This window comes from Dermochelys coriacea, chromosome 10, assembly GCF_009764565.3.
Source record: "Dermochelys coriacea isolate rDerCor1 chromosome 10, rDerCor1.pri.v4, whole genome shotgun sequence".
Taxonomy (NCBI): Eukaryota; Metazoa; Chordata; order Testudines; family Dermochelyidae; genus Dermochelys; species Dermochelys coriacea.
The window spans coordinates 54,960,657-54,981,446 of NC_050077.1; the positions used below are offsets into that span (position 1 = coordinate 54,960,657).

General features: G+C 41.5%; 1 protein-coding gene across 3 annotated transcripts in view; it reads left to right on the forward strand.

The window, feature by feature from the left end:
* OTUD7A (OTU deubiquitinase 7A) overlaps nt 1–20,790 on the forward strand; it is a 257,682-nt gene that overhangs the window by 96,464 nt on the left and 140,428 nt on the right. For all 3 annotated transcript variants that reach the window (XM_038420849.1, XM_038420848.2, XM_043493746.1), the window contains one exon: nt 14,574–14,714. The gene's annotated coding sequence lies outside the window, so the exon portion shown is untranslated. The remainder of the gene's footprint in view (nt 1–14,573; nt 14,715–20,790) is intronic.

Sequence of the window (20,790 nt, forward strand, 5' to 3'; positions counted from 1 at the left end):
CTACAGACGTAGGTCTTCTGTAAAGCCCACAGACACTAACCCACTTCAGTCAAATACTGTCTTCCCCACCACAGCATTGCGTAAGAGGGCAGAAAAGCTCTTTCAATGGCTTCTTTGGGTTTCTCACTTTGTCTTGTCATCTATGATTGTCTTTTCAGTTGTAAGCTGTGACTGTCTTTGTGACTTGAACAACACAAAGCACATTGGTGTTTGTTATAAATATAAAGGAAAGGGTATATTTATAACAGTGTTTAACATGTAATTAATAATAATTGGATAAGCAACAGAGCTGGGCTAATGGGTCAAAACTACCCTCCAAAAGCTGGCATCTCTGGCACTGAGTGCTGCTTCTTATTTCTGTGCAGATATGAATTCACCATGTCACAGGACTTAAACACACAGTCTTACTACTCCTGTGCCCATCTGTGCAGCTATAATTTATCAACTTTCACAGTCCAAAAATATTTCTTTTTCTGGCCCATTGTCCTTTGTTTTAAGGATACTGAATGTTTGTTCTTCACAGAAGAATTGCAGCAACTTCCAAATGATGTATGAAATTAAAAATCCCTCTTCACTGCTCAAAAGCTAAATAATATATGTTGTGCTGTTTGCTATAATATTCACAGCCAGAAAAAAGTCAAATCCAGAAATGAGAGAGAAAATGGTATATAAATTTAAAAACAAATTCTCCCTGCCCTAGCCCCACCTGCTGTCAGCCAGCTAGCTGGAATCTACTCGGCAAAAAGCCTTCCAACTGCTTGGAAAATAAACGTTGTTTCTTAGCTTTCTGAGATATGTTTAATACATGTCTTCAGGGTGATGGTTGGGCCAGGGAATGGTTTACCCACCTGATATATTGAATATAGTGTTGGGTTGCTTGCTCAGAGGTCAACAAGCAATAATAGTAATACTACCTAGCTTTTATGTAACATTTTTCATCTTTAGATCTCAAAGCACTTTAGAGGAAGTCAGTATCCTTGTCCCCATTGTACAGATGAGGAAACCAGGAAACGGGGGGGGGGGGGGAGGAAGTGTCTTGTCCAAGATCACCCAGTAGGCCAGTGGCAGAATCGGGAATGGAACCTGGGTTTCCTGAATCTCAATCCAGTGCCCTATCACTGGACCTCACTGTCTAGTAATGGAGGTAGATTCTGTGACAAAAATAATGGCTAGATACTGTAATCTGCATGTCATGCCAGGGATACAATATTTTCACCTTACCCATCAATAGTCTCATACCACTGTTTTCATGAATGGGAGCACTCAGCTTTTACAAATTGTATTGGTACATTCCTGTAGAAAGTGATTTTGTTCTGAAAAGAGGATGTGAAAATGTCAGGGTGGGGTTTCAGGTTCGGGTATCTGTTATTATTATTTGTATTATCATAGTGCCCAAGAGCCTAAGTCATCGACCAGGACCCCATTGTACTAGGCACTCTACAAACAAAGAACAAAAAGACAGTCCTTGCCCCAAAGAACTGACAAATTCAGTATAAGACAAGAGTCAACAGATGGGTACAGACAGATGGAGTACAACTAAAGAATGCGACAGTATTAGCATCATGGTAGGCATTGGTCCTAGCATTCCAGCAGCCTGATCATTGTCAAGTCTTTTGTAGCCAATGTGGCAGAAGAGGGTTTTGAGGAGGGACTTGAAGGTGGATAATGAGATAGCTTTGTTGGTGTTTACCTCCCAGGTGTGAGCGGCAATATAGAAGAAAGCCCAAAGGTGCTTTGTATGACAAGATTAACTAGTGGACAGTGGAGGCTGACATCATTGGCCAGGCGGAGGCAAGTGCTGACAGCTTGATAGCAATTTATAGGTAGGGTGGGGATTAATTATAAAGGGTCTTCTAAAAGTGAATACAATGCAGCTTACGTTTGATGCAATAGAGCTGTGGGGGAGAGACAGTGGTTATATTTGTGCAGTTTAAAAGTAAGGACATATTGCATTCACAATTGCACCTTAACTACATCTATAATCTCCTCAGTGCCCAAGTCTCAGGTGATAATGTATGAACAGAAAAGAACACATTGACCAATATGTTGAAAAGCAACTATTGTGGGGTTTTTTACAAGCTTGAGACTTCTCAAAGGGGCCTGATTTTCAGAAAATGTCAACTCTCTGAAAATCATACCATTTTCACAATTCCTTTTCAGAGTAGCACCATGTTTTAAGGGCTGTCTCTTTTACAGGAACCAGTTGCTCCACCAGGCAGAGACTTCTGGCTTTGTCTGCCCTTTCCATGTTAAGAAAGCATAGTAAGGTGTTCTTCTTCTAACTCAATTCACTCCCTGAGCCAGACTCTCAGCTTCCTCTGATAGGCAGTTTACTGAACTGCTGCCATTTTAATCCCCAGTCTTCTGCCTGCATCTGGGGAAGCAGAAGTTACTCCAGAGCTCTCTCGGAGGGCTGTGCATGAGGCAGTGCCCCCTGCTTCCAGCTCATTGGCAGCCTGGTAGTGAAAGGGATTCATTAGCAGTATGGGGTTTCCCCTCACTTAGTAGGTTTTCCCCATCACTTGTTATGGCAGCAGCAGTTTGCAGTAGAGCCCAGGAATAACATCAAAGGGCTCCCACCTTCAGAACCTCATGCTGGCACCCCTCGGACTGAATCATGCTTTGAAGACGAAAAGCACTATACAAGCGCTAAGTGTTTTCTATTATGAGTAACGATAGCAAATGCAATGTAACCCTGTGTGTGTATGTGAGAGAGAGAGAGAGAGAGAGAGAGAGAGAGCATGTTTTAGGAGAGATCTGTCAGTTAAATAACTTGGAATATAGAGAAAATATGCAGCCAAAATTTCAGAACTGCTCTTTGATATTGTTTGCACACTCGGTTGGCTGGGCCCTTAAAGCCCTTTAACAGTCCACAGTCTTGGGGCCCAACAATCCAGTTTGCCCAATGAATGTGGGTTTACACATGCATGCTAAGTATGCAACCATTTTTTACTCTTTTAATATGACTAAGCAGAATCAATCAAGTTTGCTGTTGTCTGAGAACTTGGTCCACGCTTCGTATAAAAAAGCTCATTAGGAAGGGACTTCATTTAAAAAAAAAAAAGTTCATTTCCAGGAAATAAACATGGAGATTTTCTTACCTCTTTTTAATAAAATCTCCTGTATTTACATCATAAATCTATAAAATAGTAATATTCTATCTAAGAGTTAGGTATTGAGTATTTTAACATATACCCAGATACATCTGTGTAGTCTACGCAAATGCTTGATGACTAATAGATATACTCTAATTCAAATTTATCATGGGGGAAAGAAAAAGGGGGGGCAATAAAGCTATTGACTGTGTGGTAATATAATACCACATTCCTTTCTTCTACTAGCACCACGTTCCTCTGATCAATAGTCAGTCCTGTGCTGATAGTCCCAACAGAATACTGTAAATAGGGAAAAGCCTCAATTCTGTACTTCCAGCCTCTCCCTCAACATCACCCACAGTTAGTCTCTAAGGTGCCACAAGTACTCCTTTTCTTCTAGCAGACTAACACGGCTGCTACTCTGACACCCACAGATAGTCAGTCTGCTTTTTTTACTTGTCACATTGAGTATAGGGAGAGGAGCCATAAAGAAATTAGTCCTTCCTTTCTGTCACTAAATAGAAAGTACTGCCTCTGCAATTGCTGGTTCAGCAAACTGAACAAGATGAATCGGCGAAAGCAGAACAGGAGTGTTTCTAGAAGGTTTGTAAGTAAGAGCAAGGTTGATGAAATATTGCTTGAGTTAGCTGACTCTTTGGTATGTTAGCTTACTCAGCAGGAAGGTGGGCCTGGTATGAAAAGCAAAAGGGAACCACAGTGGGTCTTTGTTAACACATTGCAGAGCTAGACGGGGAGATGAGTTCCCAGAAATGATCCCCCTGCTTCCTGCACTTTAGTCCATCCATTCACTCCACCTCCATTGTAGACAGCACTCCAGCTGTAGCTAATGTAGAAAGACATTCCATGCAGACCCTTTTTGCCTAATATTTGACATCTCGTAGTTGGGAGAGGGATGGCTTCTGTCCCCTCCTCCTTTTTTCTGAGGGCTTCTCTCTCTCTTTCATTGGTTGAATTAGGAAGTGTGTTTACCAAGAAATGCAATAGATGGCTGGACATCACATGCTCACCAAAAGCTTTGGTGGCACAATAAGTTTGACATTGATGGACATGAATTGAATCTGGGTCGTGCTCAATCTGAATCCTTTTGGATTTGCTATGATGATGTCTCCTATCCACTGTTGTTCTATTCCCTAGCTCATGTCACCATTGAGTCACAAGATTTCTTCTGTCTTACCAAAGTATTTATACCACATGGATTACTATGGTATCAGAATCCTGGGGGCCCTACATCACCCCCTCATCCCCTTTTATTTTCATGAGTGAGGGGAGGAATTTTTAAATGGGATTCTCTTCCTCCTTAGCCAGTGAGCAGCACTGCCAGTCAAAATGAATGCAACGACTTTGTGCTCTGGCTCCTTTAAATTGTATAACTAAATGGGAGCCTGCAGTGAAAAGGTCACATACATCTCCCAAAAAGTTTAACAGCTATTTCCAAAGAGCCTTCGTATTTATGGAGCTTCCATATGCCAGTAGCTGAGCAGGCTCCTTTTGTCTGGATTGGGCCCTTAAAATGGAAAATAGTTCAGCCTATTAGACTTTGCTTTGTATACATGGTAGGAGGAAGAAAAAACTACATTCTACATTCTCCTTCCCACATTTGCCTGTATTTTCTGGTTGATTTTCCTTCTCAATTTGCATGCTTTTCTAAGCTCTTTTATTTTCAAACAAAAAATACTGCCATTCTTCAAACCCAGATGCTTTTGATATGAAAAGAGGAGAAATACAGCATACTCACTGCTGCAGCGGATCCTCTCCCCAGCTACGGTTAAAAAAATAACAGCTCTTTCACTTTATTATTGTCATGTGCTGCAGCTCGCATGAAGCCCTGTAAGCCTTTCTCAGTTCCTTAGGATAATGTTGCCATCAGCATTACTGAATATGGCACAAAGAGAGAGCTTGTATCCCTCCATATTCTTTCCGTTTTAAAATCATCAGTAGTCTAAGAGAGGCTGTTTGTGGTTTGGAAACTATTGTCCTCCTTGCAGTCCTATCCACTTTATTTTCTTTCCATAGGTGCACATATTGCAGCAAGTGCCATTAGCTTTCTCTTTAGCTATTGCCTGTAGATGTTATTCCTCCATGTGGTGGTGTTGGTGGTGGTGGTTTTATTTCTCTCCTCCTCTCCCGCTGGCCCAAGCTTATTTTTCAATCAATAGAAATTCCATTTCTGACTGTCAGAATTCCCTATTTCACACACAGATATTAACTCCATCCATGCCTCCCTTTTTATAGCACATAACAATAGATGATGACAAAAGTGGCAGTTAGAGCTAATGGTCTACTTCTCAGCAGTACCAAGCATCCACAACTCCCATTGAAGTGAGTTGAGAATGTTTAGCACCTCTGAAAAATCAGCATTAAATTTCACATTTAGCTTAGTCACTGCACCATTTCTTCATTATAAATAATGCATCTGCATGTTTCCCCACAGTCTCACCAACCAGCCCACTATGCTGTCTTTAAACCAGAGCTTCCTGTTAATTAGCCCATCTTATTTTTATATTTTTTCCCAGTTAAATTAAAAGTTATAAAAGCAAATGTATTCTCAAATGTTGTGACTACCTAGGTGGCTATAGCTCATTTGTACTGAGTGAAGATATAAGGGATGTTGCTGAATTGATCTGACAGACTAAAGAAATATGAGAGGCATTTTTGCTTCTTGTGGCATATTGTATTCCTTTTGTGGTTTCATAAACAGCCATGGATATTTTTAGAAATGAAAGCCATTTCATGGAAAAGTTAGGTTAACTGTATTACTTGTTAATGGTATGTAATCAGAATTCTGAAAGGAGTTGCAAAGTGAAGAAGCAAGACACGAAAAGGAAAACAATTACAGATAACTAGGGCACTAACTTATTACTTTTCTTGAAAAACCCTCTTCACCTTTCACTTTATTTCTAGGCACACATTTATAAATTATTTAATAAGACAGAATGAAAGTAGCTGCCCTCAAACAAAACCTAGAACCCCCAAAGACGCTACAAACGTTTGAGCTTTTTTGATTTTTATGCTCATGTCAATTGTACCTGCTTCTGTGCACGGACACACGTGCCTCAGTCCTGCCCATAAGAGACTACCCCTGAAGGTAAAAGATTAAATTTCTTGTCCTCTCCGATCAAATTGACAATAAAATTTTTCAGTGATATAATGTTTTTTGTGCTGTGGGCATCTATTTACTGGAACTGGACTGAGACTGCTAACTTATCTTCATAGGCTACTGAACACCACTCAGACAGCTTTCAGTCACTATCAACCTGGATCAAATTCAAACCAATGGCTGACTCCTCCTGAAGATCGAAACAACAGACTGGACTTCTACATAGAGTGCTTCCACCGACGTGCACGGGCTGAAATTGTGAAAAAGCAGCATCACTTGCCCCATAACCTCAGCCATGCAGAACACAATGCCATCCACAGTCTCAGGAACAACTCTGACATTATAATCAAAAAGGCTGATAAAGGAGGTGCTGTTATCATCATGAATAGGTCAGAATATGAATGAGAGGCTGCTAGGCAGCTCTCTAACACCACATTTTACAGGCCATTACCCTCTGATCCCACTGAGGGTTACCAAAAGAAACTACACCATCTGCTCAAGAAACTCCCTGAAAAAGCACAGGAAAATAATCTGCACAGACACACTCCGACCAGGGGTATTCTATCTTCTACCCAAGATCCATAAACCTGGGAATCCTGGACGCCCCATCATCTCAGGCATTGGCACCCTGACAGTAGAATTGTCTGGCTATGTAGACTCTCTCCTCAGGCCCTACGCTACCAGCATTCCCAGCTATCTTTGAGACACCACTGACTTCCTGAGGAAACTACAATCCATTGATGATCTTCCAGAAAGCACCATTCTGGCCACTGTGCATGTAGAAGCCCTCTACACCAACATTCCACACAAAGATGGACTACAAGCCATCAGGAACAGTATCCCCGATAATGTCACAGCAAACCTGGTGGCTGAATTTTGTGACTTTGTTCTCACCCACAACTATTTCACGTTTGGGGACAATGTATATCTTCAAGTCAACGGCACTGCGATGGGTACCTACATGGCCCCACAGTATGCCAACATTTTTATGGCTGACTTAGAACAACGCTTCCTCAGTTCTCGTCCCCTATCAGCCCTACTCTACTTGCGCTACACTGATGACATCTTCATCATCTGGACCCCGGAAAAGAACCCTTGAAGAATTCCACCATGATTTCAACAATTTCCATCCCACCATCAACCTCAGCCTGGACCAGTCCACAAAAGAGATCCACTTCCTGGACACTACAGTGCTAATAAGCGATGGTCACATAAACACCACCCTATACCGGAAACCTACTGACCACTATACTTACCAACGTGCCTCCAGCTTTCATCCAGACCACATCACACGATCCATTGTCTACAGCCAAGCTCTAAGATATAACTGTATTTGCTCCAATCCCTCAGACAGAGACAAACTCCTACAAGATCTCTATCAAGCATTCTTAAAACTACAATACCCACCAGCTGAACTGAAGAAACAGATTGACAGAGCTAGAAGAGTACCCAGAAGTCACCTACTACAGGACAGGCCCAACAAAGAAGGTAACAGAACGCTACTAGCCATCACCTTCAGCCCCCAACTAAAACCTCTCCAGCGCATCATCAAGAATCTACAACCTATCCTGAAGGACGATCCCTCACTCTCACAGATCTTGAGAGACAGGCCAGTCCTCGCTTTCAGACAGCCCCCCAACCTGAAGCAAATACTCACCAGCAACCACACACCACACAACAAAAACACTAACCCAGGAACCTATCCTTGCAACAAAGCCTGTTGCCAACTCTGTCAATATATCTATTCAAGGAACACCATCATAGGACCTAATCACGTTCATCACACCATCAGGGGCTCATTCACCTGCACATTTACCAATGTGATATATGCCAACATGTGCCAGCAATGCCCCTCTTCCTCGTACACTGGCCAAACTAGACAGTCTCTATGCAAAAGAGTAAGTGGACATAAATCAGATGTCAAGAATTATAACATTCAAAAACCAGGCGGAGAACATTTCAACCTCCCTGGACACTCAATTACAGACCTTAAAGTGGCAATTCTTCAACAAAAAAACTTCAAAAACAGACTCCAATGAGAAACTGCAGAACTGGAATTAATTTGCAAACTGGACATCATTAAATTAGGCTTGAATAAAGACTGGGAGTGGATGAGTCATTACACAAACTAAAAACTATTTCCCCATGCTAATGTTTCCCATACTGTTACTCACACCTTCTTGTCAACTGTTTGAAATGGGCCATCCTGATTATCACTACAAAAGTTTTTTTTTCTCCTGCTGATAATAGCCTACCTTAATTGATTAGAGTTGGTATGGCAACCCCCATTTTTTCATGTTCTCTGTGTGTGTGTGTGTGTATAATACAGTAGGAAGGGGTGTGTGTGTGTGTGTGTATATATTATATATATATACACTGTATTATATATCTTCCTACTGTGTGTGTGTGTGTGTGTGTGTGTGTGTATACACACACACACACACACACAGTAGGAAGATATATAATACAGTAGGAAGATTATATATAATCTTCCTACTGTATTTTCCACTGCATGCATCTGATGAAGTGGGTTTTAGCCCATGAAAGCTTATGCCCAAATAAATTTGTTAGTCTCTAAGGTGCCACAAGTACTCCTTGTTCTTTTTTCTAGTTGTGCTGCCTGACATAGCATAGCATAACAGCACAGGCAAGGACACACTAATTCAAAGTGGCCCCATGGATCCTACACATGCCTAAGACAACTTATGGTGTACCTCATCCAGTACACTAACTGCCACAATAGCTACTAGGTGGGTGAAACCAGACAATCACTACACTTTCGATTGAACTCACACAGGAAAATGACAAAAGACATCACATCACCTATGGGTGAACACTTTCGCAAAGCAAACACTTTATACCTGACCTATCGGTCCTCATCCTCAAAGGAAACCTGCACAACATATTCAAAAGACAAGCCTGGGAGCTTAATTTCATAATTTCTCTAGACACTAAAAATCATGGACTGAATAAAGACACTGGATTTATGGCTTATTATAACACTCTGTAACCCACTAACAACCCCCGCAGCTGCTTTCGCTCCCTCTTCACTTCCCCCATCCCCATGACTGGAGGAGTGTTAGCAGGCCACTTCATCTTGAATGTTCCCTTGAAATGGGACCACTTATGCTAAACAGTATGTTCCATCTTATATTTAGCAGCGACGGTCTAAGATAGTTTCCCAGATCTGAAGAAAAGCTCTGTGGAGCTCAAAAGCTTGTCTCTCTCACCAACAGAAGTTGGTCCAGTAAAAGATTTACCTCACTCACTCTGTCTCTCTCATATCTTGGGACCAACATGGCTACAACAATACTGCATATAGTATAGCAATGGCTTTTGCCACAGGAGTATTCCAGTCCCTCCCTGCACCAGGGCTAATTTCTCAACATCATCTTTTAACTTAAGGCGGGGCTACATTTAGGCGATATGAGTCTGTCTACACTACAAACAATTTGCTGGTATAGCTTTGTTATAGCAGAAAAAGCCCCTAATAGAGTTGCAGTTATATCAGCAAAAGATTGCTTTTGCTCTACTGGCAAAAACACCTTTTGCTCATACAACTTTGTCTACATTAGAGGATTTTGGCCTGATAAAAATGTTGTAAAACATCACACCCCCTGAATCACATTACTAAACCAGGGAAAGTGTTTAGCATAGACCTGGGCTGAGGTACTAGGCTGTGTGATCTCCATTTGGTGTGGAGGTGGCTCCAGCTTTTCCCTTAGGAGTGCACTAGGGACTCTGTACTTCTCAATCCTCTCCAGTCAGTTTCCCCAGTATTTACCTCAGGGGTTATCCACTATGACAGGTGGACTAGGCTCACTGCACTCTTCCTAGCCTGCCACACAGATTTCTCTGCTCGTCTGGTGTTTGCAGGAGACCTCCAGGGCAATGTGTTGTGGAATTAACATCATATTGAATTGTATGGGGCAGTTCATTCTTCTGAGAGCTATTGTTTCAGGCTGCCTGCAGACTCAGGCAGACATCACAGCGTTGTTTACACTTGGTCATAGAATCATAGAAGTGTAGGATTGGAAGGGACCTCAAGAGGTGATCTACTCCAGTCCCCTGTGCTCACGGCAGGACTGCGTAATAATTAGACCATTCCTGAAAAGGTGTTTGTCTAACATGTTAGTCTAAGTGTATACATCTTTGATAAACAAAACATCTCCTCCCTTTTTTCCCCTGCCTGTCCTTTCCCTGCCTGTCCCTGAAGGGAGTCTGATCCCAGCCTGCAGCTAGGGTTGGATTAAGGCGTAAGCATTATAGACTCATGCCTTCTATACCGATATTCCAGCCATGTGTATTATCCCACCAAGTCTCTATGATGCCAATTATGTCATAGTTATGTTTATTCACTAGTCAGTATTTCTAGTTCTTTCTGTTTAATCCCCTACTCGCATTAGTATACAGACATCTAATATCCTCATTTGATTTCTTCTCTGTGTTCCCTCTTGTCTCCCCTTTGCCCTGCTATGATGGCCAATGCACCCCCTAGACTCTGACCCTTCTCCCAGGTCTCCATGTTTTTGACTTGGCTTTTGTCTCCTGTCTCCATCGAACCTAGCTTTAAGCACTCCTCACTAGTATCCAGGTACTCTTCCCTTTCCTTGATAGGTGGACCCCATCTGTGCTCAGTAATCCTTCTTCCCAGAACAGCATCCTGTCACATTTGTCAAGTTTTCCTTCATAACCATGACAGCTAGAAATTTACTTTTTTTTAATGGAAGCTAAGATTCTGATATATACACTTTACTCCCAGGGCTCTAGGCATGAGTCTATAATGCTTATGCCTTAATACATCCCTGGCTGCAGGCTGGGATCAGACTTCCTTCAGAACACTGAAATGGGCTAGCATAGTCATGCTATACTAATGGCCTAAATTTCCTTTCTTTCTCTTCATAAATATGACACATGATCTTCATTTCTCTTCTGTAGCCTGCCACCCCCAGTGAGCTGTGAAAGACAGAGAAGAGGATTCAAATACTGATCCCCTGTGTGGGGCAATGTCTCACTGCTCAGTCACTAGCATGGCTATCAGGTTGTTTAATGACCTGTAATAGTGCATTTGGCTGGATTTTCTGTATAATTCATAAATGGGGATACTGTCCCTCTGGATTTGTCTGACACATGGATTTTGTTGTTCATAGTGAGATCTTCAGAGGCTGTCAATTATTTATGTAGTTTAAGCAAAATACACAGAATGGGATTGCTATTCTTCAATTATGCACCTTCAAAATGTTAGGAAAGGAATCATCCCTGATTCCATGTCTCATACCCATATTTTCTCTTTTGTGTCTGTTCTAAAAAGGCTGTAAGTGACATTGCAGGCGGTTTAGAAGTGAAAAAAGAATTAATCCCAGTGCTCTTTTTAATTCCCTTGCAAATGGAATACAGTAACCACATAGCATCAGCTTTCACAGAAACCGAAGCATAGGAGACAAAGGGGGAAAAGAGATTTCCAACTTTATTTTGGTGTATTGTGTGAACTCTTTTCTACTGTAATTCACAGGTAAATGCAGGCATGTTGTCATTTAGCTATTGTGTGCAGTAGAGAGCTTACTGCAAGGCATGCATGGGGTTGAATGCAAGCAGCATTGTGCAAGCATTTATCCAAAGCTGAAACGAAACTATCCTTTACTCTTGCAATATAAAGTTTAAGGACATTTTAAGATTGTTCTTTGAATCTTTCTGTACCTTGACAGCTCTATTCTGCTGGTTTTGTTTTTTGTTTTTGTACTTGCTATAAATGTACATGTTGTTCTCCTCCTCCTTATCCAGGCATACAAGCTGCGTGATGGGTTCATTGGCTGCATAACTCTTTGTAACAGAAGCCTTCAAAAGACTGGCCTCAGAGCTTCCATCTACTAATGCTAATGTGATGATTCTCTGTAGCCCTGTACCATGTGTAGTTATTTATACCAATGCAAAGAATGACCCAGTCAAAGTGGTAGCATTTAAAACCTGCTCTGCCTTCACTTTGTACTGATATAAAGGACCACACAAGGGACATGTCTATCCTGCCCCGAACATTGCAGTATGGGCTGTGAATAGCAATGCGCAATAAAGAGCTGCACTGTAACTTCCCTGGGTGGATGCTGAAGATGCAAAGTCAAAGGTTTTTTCGATTTTGCACTGACATAGTCATCTTCAAACAGGACTTTATTAAAGGTGAACTCTGAACATTTCAGTTCATGCCTGCAGCCTCCACATGGGGGAGAAACAGCACAGCACTTTTAAGCGCATTGCTATTTGCACCCCCTAGTCTGAGCTGTGGGACCAGGTGAACATGCCCCTTGGTGCAGGGCTGCAGGGAATCAAGCCCTGTGTTTCATAGAGTAACTGACATGTATGTGTCAAGAACTGTATGTGCAAAAGATTCCACTTTAAGGGAACACACTACAAGTCTTCACATGGACTATGCACTTGACACTGACTTGAATGCTTAATACTGTCTCTGATCTTTATGTACAAGACGATAATGTATGCTTGGAGAACTGTATCAGTAAGACTGCTCATAATGCTAACACTTTTGATGCCAGTAAGCTGCTGTCCACATTCTTATCGGTTGAATCCACTGCCCACTCTCTCCAAAACTGAAATCAGTGGCACAAGCCAAGTGTAGAAAAGTGGATTTTAACACTCAGAGGGAGGAAAAACCAGTGCAGTTAATTATTAAATGCTTTCTCGGGGTCTTTGCCCATTCAAGCTTTGCATTGTGATTATGCATTTAAAATTGTGATTAGATTTAGATTGTAAGGGCTAGGGTGGGACAAAGACCAAGTCAGCCTTTGTCTTACATGGATCCAGCACATTATTATTACTAAACAGATAAATACTTAGTAAATCCTTTGCTCCACCAATATGCTATGATCATCATAGAGATTTAAGAAACACACTCAAAAATAGTGAGAGTTCCCATGCACTGTCTATAAAGGGATTTGTAAACGAGAAATGGAATAGAAAGACAAGCACAGCTAGTAGTGGAGGAAAGCCTGCTAAATGCATCCAATGAAGTGAGCTGTAGCTCACGAAAGCTTATGCTCTAATAAATTTGTTAGTCTCTAAGGTGCCACAAGTACTCCTTTTCTATATATGAAGTAGTCATCTTTTAAAATGAGCCCACCAGAATGCTCCTCTGTACCTGGGGAATTTGGGCTACCTGCTAGATAAGTGCCAGCTGGCTTTTTCCTGTGTACTTAAATCTTTTTTAAGACCGCAAAAATTTCAGTGTTGATGTGATTTGGTAATGCAAGCTACTTTATTTTATTTTGCCTTTACCTAGCTTGTTTTCCTCAACCCCATTATTCACACTGCTTTAGTTTGTGACTCCTCTTTGCTCTCCCCTTCTACTCATCAATCAGGAATATTGCAAGGTAAGGAACATTTGTAGAAGAAAGAAGCAAGCCTTGCTTCTTTCACTTTAAAACTGACCAGATGGCATTAATCAGACCAGCACCACAGGGGAGTGTTGTTTTATCACACAAGGTGAAGCCCTGAAAAATACCCAAACCCAATTTAAGATTCTTGGCTCACAAAAGGCATCAAAATACAACTGTGTCCACTCTTCATGGAACCCATGGCTTCTTTCAGAGCAGAGAACCCACCAAACTCCCTTGAAAAATACAGGAGCCTGCCCAATCTTCAGAAAGCCAACATTTCACAAAGCAAACCTCTCCGGTTCTCACCCTACCTCCAACCACCCATTCCTGGCAAAACTGTCAAAGTACCAACAGCCAGCCTCCAACAATGCAATATGTACCAACACTCCGGATGCTTTGCTGTTGGGTAGAAGCTGTATCTCAGTGCTCATACTACTCACCACCCTACGTGCTACTGCTAGAGTAGATGCTCAGCACGACAATGGTTCCTAACATTCCTCTCCAACAGAACCCACTGACTGGTCCGGGGTAACTTCTCCTCACCCTCAAAAATCCTCCCCTATGGCTGCTCTTCTCATCATTTCACTTCCCTGAAATTTTATGATGTGTCCCTCTGCCCTCCCACTTGATCCTAGGTGAAAATTTGACCACAAAAAATTAATTCATGTTGTTTTTACCTTGCCTTAAGGCTTTCACTGATTTTTTTTTGCATGCCTGCCTAAGTGAACATTGCACCCATTTTGTGCATTCATAACTCCCACTTGTGTGCATAAATTGGGCAGAGGGATACCCAGCTAATCTGCTTTTCCCATGCAAATAGCTGTGTGCAGTAATGTAGTCAATATCAATGTCAGTGCTATATGGTGGGCACCTAATATCAGAGGGTAGGGCTGACTTTTTAAAATGCATTTATAATTGGTATCATTCAAACTGTGCATAGGAAGGAAGATGATTAATATACAGTCTCTTCTTTTTCAGATTTCTCAGGGGACATATTTTCACTTCGTCACACCTTTTACTGTGGCAAAAATGGACTATTTTCCTCACCAAAAACCAGCAGTATAATTAATGCCCATCTGATACATGCCTCAAGGAACTCTTATTTAAAATCTGTTGAAAGTAAGTCAATTAACAACTTGCTTAAAGATAGCTTTAGTTGGCTGTATGGCTATTTGTGGCTCAAGAATAAGCATAACCTAAGCATAAACTAATATTAGCAGTCTGGCTTTAGGCTATTGGGGGAAATAAAAATGAGCAATAAAGCAGACATTGAAGTTGTGCTGTTCCCTGACTATTTGGTGCCAGTTCTTGTCACAAATGTTTTATGTACCATCCATCATGTTAAAAGTTCACTGCAACAAACTGTAAATCAGCAGCTCAGTTGTTGTGAGTGTACAATGTGAACTAGAAGATTATCTGCATTGTAAATGAAGATTTGGATTCCTGTTGCTGTGACAGTTAATTTTAGAATTGATGATGTAGAAGTAGGGACTATAGCCCATTTGCTGTTTCCTGTATTGTGTATAGAGCCACTCTACTTCTGCTTTTATTGTGGTGGTAACTGAAACATCCTGCAGTTCCATGTGACTTTAGATCTAAGTGGAAGGCTTAACATTTATATCTGCTCACCTAAATTGGTCAGGACTATGAAAAAAAACACACACCTGACTAATGTAACGATGCAGACATACCCGCCAGTGCAAACACAGCTATGTCAATAGAAAAGTGCTTCCATCAACATAGCTAACATCATTCAAGGAGGTGGTGTTCCTATATTAACAGAAAAAACCCCTCGGTCAGCGTAGGCAGTGTTTACACAACGGTGCTAGGCCGACATAGCCATGAGGGTTAGCCTCCGTAGCGTAGACTTAATCTCTTTTTAAAAAATGCAACTACGCTTTAAAAATCCAGTAATGTTAGATCGACAAAGGCCATACTGAGGCCATAATTCAGAACTCAGGTGCACATGTACAGTTAACTGGTTATCTGGCAACACATGCACATGAGAGATGCATAGCAATGGGCATATCCAAGGTCAGAGTTCTGTCCAGAATCACTTCTTCATCCAAAAAGGAGAGGAGAATAGAAAAAGAATGTATTTTAAAGTTCTCAGGCAGTTTGTTTCTTGTAGGATCTAGCAAATTTCTAAACGACTGTGCAGAGGGGGTCAGGAGGAAAAAATGTTACATTATTTTACTTCTATTCTTTTCCATAGAAATCTCTTCCAACCACTCGTTAATCCACTTAAAGAATATTTTTAATTGGTTCCAGCATTTGGTTTAGTGTGTGGATGGCTTGTCTGGGGGGATTTCTTATGGTTTCTTGGCAATAAGATTTGCATTACTTATTCTGCTTCTACTTTCCACCAGGGTTTGAGTACAATTTCCTTAATGCAAGTCAGGTCCTTTACCAAAGCCTACTGAAACCAGTTGAAAGACTCTTGTTGACTTTGCTTTGGATCAGGCCCTTAATGCGCTGTCTTTTCTCACAAGCAGGGTAAGGTATTTCAGATCAGACCTGAAAATATTGACTGAAGATCATATAGGATTCCATGCCCTTCATTTTGTTTAGTTCCCCTCTGGCACGGTTTTTACCTATCCCTTTCATTTGTCTGTTTTCATTTGCTGTGTTTGTCTGATGTAGATGATGAGCATCCTTGGGTAGGGACCATTTTGTTATGAAATCTCTGTCAAGCTCAATGTGATGTTTTGGTGCTATATAAATATAGTATAAATAATATTCAAATTGCGTTCATATTCTTAGTCTCTGTTTCAGGTTCATTTGAAGATGCTTCAAGCTCTGTAGATGTTTTAGAAAATCTTGAGAAATTTCAGGTGTTCTTCATTTATCTCAGTTCCTTAAGCTCTCCCCTCAAGGTTTCTAAAGGTATTCTACAGGAAGTAAGTGGAAGGTTTAGGTGAGACAGTATCTCTCATTCTCTAACTCTTAAATTCAACTTGATCTCCTCAGTCCTCCTATTCTGTGGGTTTTTTGCACCTGAGTCACTCACCTGAAATGTGAAATATTCTCAAGCAAGTTTCCTGATCAAAGAATATTCAATGGAGGCCTTTTATCTCTCTTGGTAGCTTTTAACCTTAAAGAACTCAAACAAGTTAGAAAATAATAGGTGATTTAAACCAACAGTGTGTCAGAAATCTGAACTATTTTAATAAATACTCACGATCGATCTCTTAAAACAGATGATGATACTTTCTCTAAGGCTGAAGTTAAAATAATTGGACTGAATTTTTTGTTCTGTTCTTTGCTCTCTTTTTTTAGGTAATGGCACTATCTTGGCTAGTTTCCTGTTATCAGAGGTTTTTATGTATATTGGATGAGGCTTCAGCATCTCTCTCTCTCTCTCTCTCTCTCTCCCCTTTGGTTCAGGATATCTGATCCTGTACCAGTTGAAAGAGCTTCTAAGTAATTAGTAACAGTCTTTGGTTGGAAGTATTTTTTTTAACTTACTAAATAGTTATTTTTTGTCCTGTAGCTCTGAGTTCTGGATATAGGGAAATCTGTTATTTTTGTACAGAAAGATCAGGGATAGCTTTAGTGTGGCTTCATGGGTTAAATTGCACCCATAGAAATGAGGCCCAGATTAACCAATGTGCACTTCCACAGGTCCCCCATCTCAGGTTTGTCCTGGCCGCCCCTCTGTCCTGACAGAGGCGCAGCTGACAAATTTGAGTGAGCGGCATTGTGACCTGGTGCTTAGGTTACAGCACCATTCGGGTTTGGTTGGATCACCCCTGCATCATGACAGAGGGGCAGCTGGGCCAAATTTGAGTGAGTGCTGTTGCAACTTGGTGTCACAGTGCCCCTCAGGTTTGGAACCTGCCATTAATAGTAGGGGAGCAACTCACCTGCCCCAGCTGGGCACTGATCCCACAGTCACTGCCACTGCTGGCATCATCATGCCAGCCTGTGGAGATCCACAAAGCTGAGAGCCCTGAGGTAGGAGCGGGGTTTGGATTCAGGGATACCACTCCTACTGGATTTGAGGGAGAAGAGGAACCAGGAGTGGCACCCGGGCTGATTACAGGGCAGAGACCCTATCTGACTACCTCACAGACCTGGGCCCTCTGTGCCCAACTCATCCCCGCATTTAGTATAGTGATAATTTAAAGCTGTGTTTAAGTGCATTGCAGGCTTAGGATATAAAGCCTGATCAGTGAATACCCTCTGATCACTCCTCCCCATGTCTCATACAGATTATTCCTCCATGTCTCATACAGATTATTCCTGTCCCTGGATGGGCTACTCTGCTGAGATAGCATAGCATGGGGCAGCAGACAGTCTGAATGAACCTATATTAACCTATAATAGAAGTTATGATAAATGTGCTTATGGCCTCAATTTGGCCACTTTTTTGTTCTCCCTTTCCAAAATAATAGTTGATTCTGATTAGCTTCTGGGAAGACAGAAGAAAACCCGAGTACAATGACACAGGGATACGATATGGATCATTGTAAATTTAAGAGGCTCTATTCTGTATAGAGCAAGACAAGTGACTTCATGAAAGATTTTTTTGTCACTATGAAATGTAGAATAATATCAAACAGCAGCATCTGTCCAGGCAGCTTCCATGCATGGAGTGCCGTTGAGTTGAGTGGAGTTTCATGTGCACTCTGGTCCACCCATGCAAAGCAACTTTCAAGATCTAGCCTTAGGCCCTATTGTTCCATGACACAGGTACTTAATGTATATTGAATTCTGTGGGAGTCATACTTAGGTATCCAAGAATAAAATTTGCCCTTAGTATTTATTTTCTTGGCAGATAAAACAAGAGGCTATTTCAAGATCAGACTCCGGTTAGATTAAGGGTGGGAATCTGGTGAAATCACTGCCAATCTTATTCCAAAGGGATAATTGAGAAGCTAATTATTATGGAAAATAGTTCAAGGGTATGAGGTTTTTTTAAAATAGATAAACCTTGACAGTGGTCCTTTAAGGTACGTATTACAGGAGTCCTTATGTAAATATCACCGCTAAGCATAATATCGGGACCACTCTGATTGATCTGTGCAGACCTGTTCTTTCTGGTATATTGTTCGCTAAGTGTTCTGTCAGTGTGTGACAAAATCTGCTTCTTGGGCAGTCATGTGAGGGTCTTTGTCAAGAGAAATTAAATTTTCAGAGGACTTGGTTAGCCTATTACTAGGCAGCACTGCCACTGCGGAAGTTCAAGAAGTTTTAGAAAGTCTTTGTAGAAGTCTGAAGACATAACATCTATAGGGAGCCTGAAATCATTGTAAAAGTAATAGGGATGGATGCCTTTAGAGGAAGGAAAGAGTGGGTGATCCCCTTCTAAAGGCTTTATATGAGGATAGAAAGAGAATTTTTTCCTTCTGAGGAACACTTTCATTAGGCTCCTGACCTAACTTTGCTTAACATTTATTTTATTTAGCATTTGCATATTCACCAAACCATGCAATAGCATTCTTAGGGGCCAGGTGGAGCTCTCAGAGCCCTGCTGAATTTGGTTAGGGGGTACTCCTCGACAATGTGCATCATTGTTTGATTGGCACAATAGCTGCAGCTTGGTTTGTCTCAAAGACCCCAACGGTCCTGGTTGGCTGCACAGAGGCTTTGCCCAGTTCGGAATCAGTTAAGAAGGGCCTACTGGCAACGTGGCAGGTTGAAGCTGGGTGGGCAAGCAGTAGCGACTGTGACAAGGAACTGATTGGAGATTGATATTAAGCACCAGTCTTCTCACCACAGGGACTTCGCTGTCATGTCCTGGCATGGCAGCCTTGACCACAGTGGGTGGTCGTGATGGAAAGCCGTGTGGCTGGTAAGCTAAAGGGGAGCTGAACACGGTCAGGCTTGGGTTGGTACGTACCATCTCAAGCAGCTTGCCAGCTGCAATCTCCCTCCTGATGTAAATGGGAACAATGTGGCTCAGAACTGGAAGCCATGAAGGATGAGTCAGTCGGAGAGTTCCTGTGATGAAGTGCATTGTTGACTTGCATGTCAACAAATTTGGTGTGTACTGACTGACTCCATACTGGTGCATGGTACTCTGCTATTGCGTATGAGATGGCAAGGGCTGAGGGTTGGAGCATCCGCTTCCTGTAAAGAACCTGCCAGTTTGCTGAGAAGGTTGTTGTGTGTGTCTTGACCTTCACTGCTATCTTGCTCAGGTGGCTTTTGTATGTCAGTGTTCAGTCGAGGGTCATGCCTGAGTAAACTGGGTATGCTTCAGCCTCTGGCCGTTCTTTATGATGTTTAGTTCTCTCTTAGCATTAGTATGGTGGAGATGGAATTGCTAGAGAATGTCTTGCTGGTGCTAGGCTGAAGGCACCATGTCTTACAGTGGTCTGCCAGCTTTGCAGCATTGTCACTCAGGGTCTTCTTCAGTACAGAGAAAGTTGGAGCCTATAGTTCACAGCAGATGTCTACACAGATGAACTTCTGTTATTGGACTAGTGGCAGGTCATTGATGTATAGATTGAACAAGGTTGTGCTTACTTTAATGAGAGATGGATTAGGTCCTTGTTTCCTAAAGTCATCAGTCCTGTTAATGTTTACAGGTCAATTCTGTTCATTAGGCAGTTTTGTTAATGGGGATTATGCATGTTTATCAGTTGCAAAACAAAGTCCGTGTGGGGAAAATGTCAATAAACACATTAATTGAGTACATAAAAATGCAAATACATTTGTTTTGCATGAGCAAATCTTGATCTGCACAGAAATTAAATTGTATGCAGAATTGTGCACTTGCAAATTTAAGAAGACCCACGGAAAAATCTGGCCCAAAATTTTAGCTCACTTGTTTTTACAGTAGTTTGGAAATTTTGACACACAAATATGTTGAGCATTTCAAAGTCCCATACTTTAAAAATCCCTGCATCATTCAGCTTTTCCAGTTCTGGTATATATTGGTGTAATGTTCATTTATGGGCAGGTATCCAGTCTCCCAACACCTCTGTGAGGCAGAGAACTACTATCCCCTTTTTACCAATGGGAAGCTGAGGTACAGAGGGACTATTTTAATTTATTTATCCACATATTATTTATTTCTATTGTGATAGCACCTACAGGCCCCAGTCATAGCCCAGGACCCCAGTGTGATAGGCACTATACAAGCACATAATAAAGACAATCGTTGCCCTGAGGATCTTACAGTCTAAGTATAAGTATAAGACAGTAGATGGTACAACAATCAGACAGCAAGAACACAAAGTAGGAA